This window comes from Eumetopias jubatus, unplaced genomic scaffold (assembly GCF_037043125.1).
Source record: "Eumetopias jubatus isolate StellerSeaLion01/CBP00866 unplaced genomic scaffold, mEumJub1_p1.0 scaffold_12, whole genome shotgun sequence".
In the NCBI taxonomy this organism is placed as follows: domain Eukaryota; kingdom Metazoa; phylum Chordata; class Mammalia; order Carnivora; family Otariidae; genus Eumetopias; species Eumetopias jubatus.
In genome coordinates, this window is record NW_028274818.1 from 81170319 (window position 1) to 81182619 (window position 12301).

The 12301-nt window shown below is 39.6% G+C and overlaps 1 protein-coding gene across 3 annotated transcripts in view; it reads right to left on the bottom strand.

Moving 5' to 3' along the window:
* The window catches only part of PDXDC1 (pyridoxal dependent decarboxylase domain containing 1), a 52041-nt gene that overhangs the window by 37446 nt on the left and 2294 nt on the right, over positions 1–12301 (bottom strand). The window lies entirely within an intron of this gene.

The following is a 12301-nucleotide window of genomic DNA, read 5'->3' on the forward strand; positions in this document are numbered from 1 at the left end:
TATGTATAGTACGCTATTTGTTTTATTGCTGTAGTAGGCTGAAAAATGGCCTCCCAAAAGATATTCACATCACAATACCCTGGAACTTGTGAATGTTACCTTATATGGCAAAGTCCTTGCAGATGTGATTAAAGATCTAGAAATAGTGACATTACCCTGAATTGTCTAAATGCAGCTCTAAATGCAGTCACATGTATCCAGGTAAGAGAGAAGTAGGAGAGTGTACACACACACACACACACACACACACACACACACACACACGAGAAGGCTATGTGAAGACAGAGCAGAGGGAGATTTGAAGGTGCTGGTCTCAAAAATTGGAGTGATGGGGCCACAAACCAAGGAATAAGTGCTGGCAGGCAACATAAACTGGCACAAGAAAGGAAGGGACTCTCCCCTAGAACCTCTGGAGGGAGTTCAGCCCTGCTAACACCTTGATTTCAGCCCAGTGATACAGATTTCAAACTTCTAGCCTCCAGAACTGTGGGAAAATACATTTCTGTTGTCCTAAGGCACCCAGTTTGTGCTCATTTGTCACAGTAGCCAAAGGAAACTAATATCCCCATAAATATGGAAGTGATTCCATAAACTCTGGAAGCTTACACAGCTGGTCATGGTGACTGCCTCCAGAGAAGGGAACTGGAAGGATGGGCATCAGATGAGAGGGAGTCTTTTCAACTCACATCTTTTTGTTCTTTTTGGATTTTAGTACCAAGTATACTTCTAGCTCCCATTCAAAAGATAAATAAGACAAAAATTTTAAAAATCTTACAAAATTAAACACACAAACTCATTTTCCTTTCTTTCTTCTTAATCTCCCTAGCAATCTTAAGGCAGACAATCTGGTTGTCTCGAATCTCCATACAAGTTGGGTTATAAATAGTTGTGGAGACTTTCTTTTGTTCCCCTCTTACTCTTCAAGTGTATTTATGCTCTTTTCCCTTCAGACTGTTTACTGTACCCAATCTTACCTTATTAAGTGTACAACAGATTGTATTACAGTTAGTACTGCAGTATATCCTCAAAAAAAATTTATTTTTAAAGAGGGGGAGAAGAGGAGAGAATCTTTTTTTTTTTTTTTTTTTTTAATTTATTTGACAGGGAGACACGGCGAGAGAGGGAACGCAAGCAGGGGGAGTGGCAGAGGGAGAAGCAAGCTTCCTGCCAAGCAGGGAGCCCAATGTAGGACTCGATCCCAGGACCCTGAGATCAGGGCCTGAACCGAAGGCAGACGCTTAATGAATGAGCCACCCAGGCGCCCCAAGAAGAGAAAATCTTAAACCAGCTTCATGCCCAGGGCAGAGCCTGACAACTGGCTCAATCTCACAACGCTGTGATAAATGACCTGAGCCAAAATCAAGAGTTGGATACTTAACTGACAGAGCTACCCAGGCACCCCTCTCCTCAAAATTGTTTTTAAGAAATGCTACTCAGTTTATCCATGTAAGTATGGAAAAATGTTAACTTTAGGGATCTAGTCCAGGGATTTTCCACTTGTGTTCTTCTGAGTCTTAATACTCCCAGGAAGAACTTTGGGGAAGTGGGGTTGGGTAGGCAGCTAGGGCTTTTAGCTCCCTGCCCCCCATTAAGGAGATCAGATCTGTTTTATAACAACAAGAGTTCTAACTTTCACTTGTAGAAGAAATCACTGAAAAGAAGAAAAAAAAAAAGTATAGCATGTAAACCTCTGGTGTACCATTTGAGAAGTAGAGAAACTAAGAGAGGTAAAGTGACTGCCTAAGGTCACAAAGCTAATAGGTGACAGAGCGGTGCCAGAACCCTGGTTTCCCGACCCGTTTCTGACCTTTCTATTACATCACACAGACTCCCAAAACGGATTATAAAATAACCGCATAGCCACGTCCGATATGATTTTACACAAGATAGAAAAATTATTTTAAAACTGGTGTTTCCAATAAAATTCACAATTTAAACGTAACATGAGATGGGTTACAAAGCAATCTCAAATGGTCTCTGCGTTCTAAGTTAATGATTATGAGTAGGATGAGGAACAGATAATGGTCAAGAGAATGTATGTGAACTCCTCAGTCTAGTGGTCGTGTTCCTTATCATCCTCATCCCGTGACCCTCCAGCGTGTTCCCAATCACCGGGCCAAATAAAAAGATACACAGCTCTGCTTGATCAACCATACTTCCATGTTTCGTGCCTTTAACACTTGCCCTGTCTGAAACGTCCTGCCTTTTATCTCTCTAGCTATTAAATCCCAATTCGATACTTCCAAGAAACTTTGATGGATAAAACCATTTCATTCTCTTGTATTCTCTTTAAAGATATCAATACCGTTTTGCTAAACCAAAGACTGTGGACCTGCTGCCTCATAAAAAGGATTTTATTTATGGGGGCAACAGAACAGAATACATGAAACTGGGGCCATTCTAATATGCAACTGCCATTTATCCTTATGATTCCTCAATATCCTTTACTGTGAATTTAGAGATGATCTTTCTAGTATATTCTCTCCAATTAGATTATAAGCTTCCTGAAGCCAGTGATTCAGACTCCTACTAATTTTGACTGTTTCTGTAGTCAGCTTGATTCTTGGGCTGTCATGTTACCTCTGAAACCCCTTAGGAAGGCACAGTATAATGGGCATCAACCTACTGGCTCTAAGTGCAACACAGTTAACGTTTCCTATAGGACTGGAACACAGTTTTTCAGTTGAGAGTACACAAAATAGTTGACTTAGTTTAGAACTCACTTACGAACAATACTTATTTTTAAACACCAGAATTCACGTGTTGGCAAGACGCTTACACTGTGAAAGGCAGGTGGAAAACACAGCTTCGAGTTCCCACATGGGAGTCTCTCTGTACAGAGCACGTGCTCAGTTGAGATGAATGGCTTACATTTAAATTGCTCTAGCTCCTCCTCTCTTTCAGGAAGTGAAGTCCAGGGTGGAGGAGGTGGCGGAAAGTGGGTGGCTAGGGAAAATCACACTTAAACTTTCAGTAAATTAAATGTGAATATGATGGGTCTCCAAAGCCACACACCCTTCAAGGGCTTGTTAACTGGGTAAATCCAAAATATAAAATGTTATCCAGCTGCAGGATAATACTACATTCTGTCAAGGAACGCTCTAAGAAAAATGTGTATTTGTTAATCGGTTCCTTAAAACTAAAAACCATGCCTCCACAGGCTTCTAGTGAGGGCAGCTGTGATTATCTAATTCACATTTCTTACCCTCAGTACCTGTTACAGTGCCAGACAAGGGCAGTTGTGTGGTAAATGTAATAAACAACAGCAGGGCAACAGCCAGACACAAATCTAAATGAATGAAAAATTAAATTTGTATAAAGATATCTATTACTCAGGGGACACCTGGGCAGCTCAGTTACGTGCCTGCCTTCAGCTCAGGTCATGATTCCAGGGTCCTGGGATTGAGCCCCACATCAGGCTCCTTGCTCAGCAAGGAGCCTGCTTTTCCCTCTCCCTCTGCCTGCTGCTCCCCCTGCATGTGCGTTTGTGCTCTCTGACAAATAAAATCTTTAAAAAAATAGTAAATAAAAAAATAAAAGTAGACTGTTTTAAAAAAAGGTACCTATTATTCAATATTTAGATTAAGATTGTTTTAGGATTTTGAAGGGAAAAAAACAGTATTCTGTGCTAGGTTCCTAGGAAGAACATCCTATCATTTTTTTAATTCCTTAGCACCAAGCACAGGATCTAGCACAGAAAAAGGGCTCAATGAGATTTGTGTTCCTTAATAATTACTAATAATTACTGGACTGCTTACTATATTCCAGGCATTAGTCCAACTAATACTTTTATATGCATTACTTCCTGACTAACCCAAAGGCAGTTATTATGCTTTAGGGCCAGAATTTATTTTTTTTAATTCAATTAATTAACATAGTGTATTATTAGTTTCAGAAGTAGAGTTCAGTGATTCATCAGTCTTATATAATACCCAGTGCTCATTACATCATGTGCCCTCTTTACTGTCCATCACCCAGTTACCCCATTCCCCCACCTCCCTCTGCTCCAACAACTCTGTTTCCTATGATTAAGAGTCTCTTATGGTTTGTCTCCCTCTCTGATTTTATCTTGTTTCATTTTTCCCTCCCTTCCCCTATGATCCTGTTTTGTTCCTTAAATTCCACATATAAGTGAGATATGATACTTGTCTTTCTGACTGATTTATTTCGCTTAGCATAATACCCTCTAGTTCCATCCACATCGTTGCAAATGGCAAGATTTCATTTTTTGATGGCTGAGTAGTAGTCCATTGTATATATATACATCTTCTTTATCCATTCATCTGTTGATGGACATCTAGGCTCTTTCTGTAGTTCCACTACTGTGGACATTGCTGCTATAAACATTGGGGTGTACGGCCAGAATTTAAAACAAAGCCTGTGCTACCCTAAAACTAGTGCTCTTAACCCTAGGCAATACTGCTTTTCAATTTTATCAAATTAGTAAACAAAGCAACTCACACTTTGAAAAAGCCCTGTACTCAATAAAGACTCCCCCCACCTTTTTTAAGGTAGGTTCCATGTCCAGCATGGAGCCCAAGGCAGAACTTGAACTCATGACCCTGAGATCAAGACCTGAGCTGAGATCAAGAGTTGGATGCTTAACCAACTGAACCATCCAGGTGCCCCAGGCCTCACTTTAAAGATGATCCTTGCTTAATGTTTTCACCTAGATAAAAAGTGTATCAAAAAGCTCTCCCTATTGGGAAAATTTCACAGTGTCAACTAAATAACCAAAAACTTACAATCAAAACAAGGACATTTTCAAGAGTGAAGGAGCACTATTAATAATTAAGCCATGACAACAGGTACGGGTGTGAGGTTTTCAGATGCTTTTCTAGGAAAGGGAGCAGGACGCCAACTCAGACTTCTGAGCTGGACACCCATGGCCCCTGCTCACCTTGGGTCCCTAAGCCTTAAAGAGGCTTGCAGCAATCATACTGTTAAAAAAAAAAAAACTAACCAAAACAGTGCAACAAACATTTTCAGACTGTGTGTACCTAATCTCAAAACCACTGTATGCTCATTACTGAGGATTCAGAGACAGCTATTAGACTGTTAGTCATTAGATTGTAAATTTATAAATTATATTTCAGTCATGGCTGATTTTGCTGTGTAATGAAGTGGATTCAGTATTTTTGCTTCAATTATATCTAACAAAGATGCGTGGTATGGCTTAATGCAATTTCAAGGCTAAGAACCATTCAATTGTACGGTAATTGTCACAGAACTGAAAGCTCATTTTGTAAAACAAGCTCCATTGTTCGTCATTTTATAAACATTTAAGAGCCATTTTTGTACTAGTTGATTTTCATAATTTTCAGTGTGGAATAGTAAAATATCCTGCCACTATCAGGAGAAGAAATATTACACCTGTAATGTTAAAACATCACCAATTAAGGTTCTCATAATTTAAATGTTGGAGAAAAAAAGAGTCAAATGCAAAGTAAAACAGTAAAAGAAGTCAGGGAGTAATTCCCAAGTTTTCTCAAAGCTAGTAGGAAGTTCTAAATTTGTCTGGAATAGGGCTGCGTGGATTAACAAAAAAAATCACTTATTTTTGCTCTTGGCTAGAATTGTATCAATTCAGTATAAAGTAACACTGGCACTATTCCTACCCTTATTTGGAATACATCCTATTTACTGTTTTGTTCTCTTTCATTTTTTGAAAACTGCTGGTCATGACCTGCTAAGTTGATCTGACATCCCATATACAGGATGTAACCTGTAGGATGGCTGTTGGCAATTATTAACAATCAGATACAATCATTTGTTAATAAAGTTATTTACCAAGAAGTTGTTTATAAGAACTTTTTTTAAAGATATTTATTTATTTATTTATTTGACAGAGAGAGACACAGCAAGAGAGGGAACACAAGGAGGGGGAGTGGGAGAGGGAGAAGCAGGCTTCCCGTGGAGTAGGGAGCCTGATGCGGGACTTGATCCCAGGATCCTGGGACCATGACCTGAGCCGAAGGCAGACACTTAACGACTGAGCCACCCAGGCGCCATATAAGAACCTTTCAAAAGTGGAAACTGCAGTAGGAAAAGAATCTTAGGGCATAAAATTTGGTAACTGTTGCCCTATAGTTACTTTTAAAATGTTTTCAGCTTTCAAGCATGCTTAATCAAGCTCTTGTATGTATTTTTTTTTAAGATTTATTTATTTGAGAGAGGGAATGAGAGAGAGCACATTGAACCAAGTGTGACAACAAAAATCATATATTCATAAAATCATACTTTCACATGAATTAGGAAAAAAAATAACACCTCGAACCCCAAATTCATAGATACTATTGTTTAGCAAAATCTAAGTTAAAGGGGGGGGCAGATTATAGGAACAGAAAGCATATTTGGGATCCACTGAAAGAGGCACAAGGGAACTTTTAAGGGAGATGCAAATGTTCCATATCTTGATCATGCTGGTGGTTATAGGTCTGTATTTAACGGCCAAAACTCTAACTGTATCATTAAAGTGGTATTTTTATTACACATAAATTGTCCCTCAATTTTTAAAAGGTGGGTGAATTGATTTAAAGTTAATTCTGAAGAAATATTAAGCAAATAATAGTGCAAATGGTACACTGATACGGCAAAATTCAAAGATGGTACGAGTAACTGCTATTTGGGAAACACAGAGCTAACCCTTTAAAGAGAAGCAGCCCCCAGACAAGAGGGAAAAAGGAAGCCGAAAATGTATTTTAAAATACAAAAATCACAACATTCATTAATAGAAGTAAATGATACTGTAGTTTCTAGAAACTTTTTCAGGGGAGGAATGTTCATAATTGGGGAGTTCTAGGACTATTAACAAAGAAAAACTAAAGAATGTGAGAATACCAGCTGCTCATATTTGGAGAGAAGATTATGGTGTCATCAAATGCTAGTTTACAACATACGCATTAGACATGTTAAAAGAAAAAATCACCACCTGAGCGCCTGAGTGGCTAAGTCAGTTAGGCATCTGCTTTCGGCTCGGGTCATGATTCTGGGGTCCTGAGATCGAGCCCCACATCAGGCTCCCTGCTCCGTGGGGAGTCTGCTTCTCCCTCTCCCTCTGCCCCCCCCCCACCCTGCTGGTGCTCTCTCTTGCTCTCTCAAATAAACAAAAAACTTTAAAAAAAATCACCTTTCTTTAATCGATCAAAGCAATCAGAAAAAGCTCTAAAATAGTTTTTTTTTTTAAGATTTTATTTATTTTTGAGAGCAAGCGAGAAAGAGAGAAAGCAAGAACCAGGGGAGGGGCAAAGAAGCAGACCTCCCCACTGAGCAGGGAGCCCAACTTGGACTCGATCCTGGGACTCCAGGATCATGACCTGAGCCAAAGGCAGCTGCTTAACTGACCGAGCCACCCAGGCGCTCCAAAATCCTGTGTTTCTAACATACCAATTTCTGTGGCCTTCCACATCTTTCTAAGCAAGGTGAATCCCGGAGAGTGATACCAAGAAACTATCATCAACTCTCTCAAAATCATTTCTTTTTCTCCCCAGTGAAAACACTGATAGTGCCTATCTAGCACTAGTTCAACAAATACCCCCAATACTACACATCTCTGAGAAGCACACAGCAGCTGCGGCTCCAGGAACACAGCTGTTCCTTTCCTGTCAAGGACGAGAGAACATTTTTGACAGCGATTCTCTAGGAAGTTGATATAGTGCCTTGCAAACCTGGCCTGCCTTTTTGGACTCTCAATTTCTACATTTGTAAATACTTTTGCCTCATTTCAACAGAAAAGTTTTTCATTAAGAACTAGGCACTATTGTCTGTGTCTTCTAAGAACTGGATACTCTTGGAAATCTTATGCTTGAGTGTGTCTGTGAGAACATGAAGACATACTGTAATCACTGGCTCATTAAGTAGCTTAATATTCCCAGGTGAAGAGGGATACTCAAATCTTGCATAGGGCATTAGTATTTAATCTTACCAATTCATCAAGAGGAGAGGCAAAAAAGAACATATGGGGAAATGAAGAGGCAAAAATAGACGGCAGAGAAGAATCTGGTAGGAGGCAGCAGTTAGCTACATCAGATCAAACCTGTCACAGAAGCATGCAGGGGGTTAAAAATAAAGGGGGGGGGGGCAATTCAAATCACTCTCCTAAAGATATGTATTGGGAATGCTAGGGATCCAAGTCTAAGTTTCAACAAATGTATTCCTAGAGACCACTCCTCTGGAGAATCAATTCATTCAGGCTTTATATATATTGTGAATAAATGCTTCCCAACAACTACACAGATGGAAAAGTACCACACACCAGGCAAGCTCTATTTCTAAGACATTTACTAGTTCATCTGGAATTACACACTTATTCTGGAACACAAAAAAATTGCCTACAGAAAAGCATGCTATCGTCACTTGAAAATAGAAGCCTTTCATTGAGATGTGCTTCTTATAGGGAGTGCTTCCTAGGACTTGCTGGGGATGGAATCGGAAAGATAAAGATATCCATTATCCTCACCAAGATCACTCTAACCCATACTGAACTGGAACTCCGTAGGACTAACGCTGCTAGCCTTACTTTCTGAGGAAAGGAACCCATCGATTCTGAGGCCTTTGTGTGTTATCTATGCATCTTCAGACCTTTAGGGCTGTGCTGTGTGAAACTGCCTACATTCAACTGTTTTTAATGCACAACACCCACAACTTAATAGGATTCCATCTAATACAATGTCCAGTCTTATAAGTCAGTCAGTCTCACTAGGATCCTGAGATCACTATAGCTAAATGTTCAATGTCATGGAGTTGCATTTTATTTTATTTTTTAAGTAAGCTCCACGCCCAGCATGGAGCCCAAAATGGGGCTTGAACTCACGACCCTGAGATCGAGACCTGAGCTGAAATCGAGCTGGACACTCAACCCAACTGAGCCACCCAGGCACCCCATGGAGTTGCATTTTAAAGCGAGGGCTGTTTCTGCTTTTCCGCATACAGGAAGAAGGGTTATATTAGGAAAGTGTACTCTTCCCTCAGTCCTTTTAAACTCAGAATGCATTTTCCACAGAAATAAAAAGTGTACAGGGTCCCAGGCTAGACCTCAAGGATGATCCAACTTTAAGGCAACTAATTAAATACTTAGCATTTAATAAAGCAAAAAACAACTGCAGTAACAGAAATCAAAACAAACAAAAAAATTAAAAATAATGAATATTTTCATTTTGAATATTGCTTGGAAAAAATAGATGTATGCTAGATTTTGGGTATTTTCAAAGTGATTGGAGACATATTTTTTATATCTAATTTAACTTCAAAATGTGAAACAGGTTTCCTTTCCCTTATGTTCTACCAGCAATTAATATGAGGCACAATCATATTATAAAGTAAGCATTTACATTTCATTTACACTTTTAAAAAACTCTAGAAAAGACACGGTTCTGATATTCTACCTAAAGAATCTCTTCTACAAAAATCTTTCCTGGTTACTCAATTCCATGCATTCCCCATTTTTTCCTTAATACTTTTTACCCCACCTTGCTATACAAGGATTTGTCTAAACATGTATGCCCCTACCAGAACATAACCTCCTGCAAAGATCAGGTCTAATTCACCTCGTGTTTCTCTCAGCACTGGGCTCTGACCATAGCTGGCCTTCAATAAAACTATAAATCAAAGCAGGCTACTGCTTTAGGTGAAAACAGCTGACATTAAACTCAGGCAACTCCTCTCTATAATTTTAACTCATAATCCTAGATATGGTGGCACACACACTGGACTGGGGATCATCAACAGCTCTGTCACTGATTGCCTCTACAATCTTGAATAAATCAAAAATCACCGAGGCCATAAATTTTTAGGATCAGGAACTTTGCACCATGTTTTCCCAGACACCCAGCATTTGATAATCGTTTACCACTTCAGCCACCGCACACCCCTATGCAAAACCCTTACTTTATGATGATATAGGGATCAGCTTCAAATGAATGCTAAAATTACAGGCTATCATTCCCGTTCCCTTTTCTATGTAAGATCTACAAAGTCAGACCACAGAAAACGGTTATTTTTTTTTTCAAACATGTCTAATAGGTGTTCCTTTCGTGAGCTTTTAAAATAAAAAACAGGAATTGAAATTCTGGTAGTCTTTATCAGTAATAATCAGGAATGTTCCAGTTATGCTCCTACTGCTCCTTGTAAGGATGAAAGAATTTTCCAAAATCAGGTCCAAAGGGCGGGGAGGAACTTCGCTCAGAAAGAGTACAAGAAAAAATAATGGGTAGGGTTGCAATTATTTCGAGCAGAAGCAGAGTCAAAGTTGCCTCTTGGAGAGACAAGAATTAAGAATACAACAAATAAAAGAGCCCCACTCTACAGTGCTGCCCAAAATGGAAATGTTCTACATCTGCACTGTCCGGTAGTGCAGCCACAAGCCACACCATGACTGTCGAGCACTTGAAATGTGCCGAACGAGGAACTGAGTTTTAGATTTTACTTAATTTTAACGAACTAAATTTTTTTAAATAATATATTACGTTATTTTTATTTATTTATTTATTTATTTGAGAGAGAGAGAGAGAGCACATGAGAGGGGGGAAGGTCAGAGAGAGAAGCAGACTCCCTACCGAGCAGGGAGCCCGATGCAGGACTCGATCCAGGGACTCCAGGATCATGACCTGAGCCGAAGGCAGTCGCTTAACCAACTGAGCCACCCAGGTGCCCTAACTAAATTTAAGGAGCCAAATGGGGCTAGCAGCTACCATACCGAACATGCAGCTACAGATTCCCTAAGTCTGTGGGTCTCAACCAGAGGCAGTTTCCCCAACCCCCAGGGAACAATTTCTTCATTTGATGACTTTGGTTCAGAAATGCTACTGGGAGAGGCCAGGGATGCTGCTCAACATTCTACAATGCACAGGACAGCTTCTCACAACAAGAGCATCATCCAGCCCAGAATGCCAGGAGGGCTGAGTTTAAGTTTACTCAAGGTTGGAATTAAAGTAAATGCAAACAAATTGCAATACACTTTGTCCAAATGTAATACCCAGGAAGAACGAGCTTTTCCAAGCAAGAAGAAAAGGTCTGGGCTGTTGTACAAGTTTATTTTTTTTTTAATTTTTTTAAAAGATTTTATTTATCTATTTGAGAGCGAGAGAATGAGAGACAGCATGAGAGGGAGGAGAGTCAGAGGGAGAAGCAGACTCCCTGCTGAGCAGGGAGCCCGAAGTGGGACTCGATCCCGGGACTCCAGGATCATGACCTGAGCCGAAGGCAGTCGCTTAACCAACTGAGCCACCCAGGCACCCAGGGCTGTTGTACAAGTTTAAAGTGGCAGGTTTTTACTGAAAAGTGTATATAGGTTTGTTAACTTATTAAGATCTAAAGCATCAGAGTAATTACTTCCTGTGGCATTTTTAAAAAATTTATTATTAACGTAATTGTGAGACTATGCGATAGGGCCTTGTTCCTTATGAGCTGGACATAAGAGTATTGAGGGGCTGAGGCTCCTACATCTACTCTTCCAGTTTGAATGCGCTGCCCCTTCAATTGACCTGTCTTGGTTTCTTGAGACCTCCCTAAGTTCAGATACAACGGATAGTACTGTGAAAGAAAAGTAACCAAAGAAGACGGCTCTGTCATCGCACGTCTCCCATCTACATATTATCTAAAGAAAAAGCAAGAGTACAGGATATTTGGACCAAAGGAAATGTACTAACTGATTCTACTAAATGATGATGGACTACTACATTTTAGAGAGAGCGATTACTTGAAATTAGAGGATGGGAATCAAATAACATTGTGGTTTCTGTAGCTAGTATAAATTATGCAAGGATCAGTTTAAATGGGATCATTCAGAACTGCTCCAATAGTTTATATTTGCAATGTAGAATTTAGCCCAGAGGAGCCTATTCCTCAAAGAAACAGGAATAATGGACACAACTCAATGTTTTTACTTTGATTCAAACTATTTTTCAGAACATGAAATCCTCAACATTCATATTATAGCAATTCTTCCTTTTCTGCCCACTTAGCACCAACAGAAATTGTTCATTACATGTGAGGCCCTCTATTGCTACAGGGAATACAAAAATAAGACATAGTCTTAGTCCTGAAAAACTTACATTCAGAATTTCCACACTGGCCTAAGGCAGAAACTTCCAGCCCACACATTCTGAATTCCTCAAAGATCACTGCCATTTTTGTGAATGTTCCAGTCTTAAGCACTCTGGAGTTTCAGTACCTCTTCAGATCTTCATTTAGAGAGTTTATGATCTTTTATCATCAATTAACATTTATAGGGAGAAACCAGTATAACTGACTAGTTAAATGCCAGAAAAGTAATATTTAAAGTGGGATTCCAACCCACTCTGTT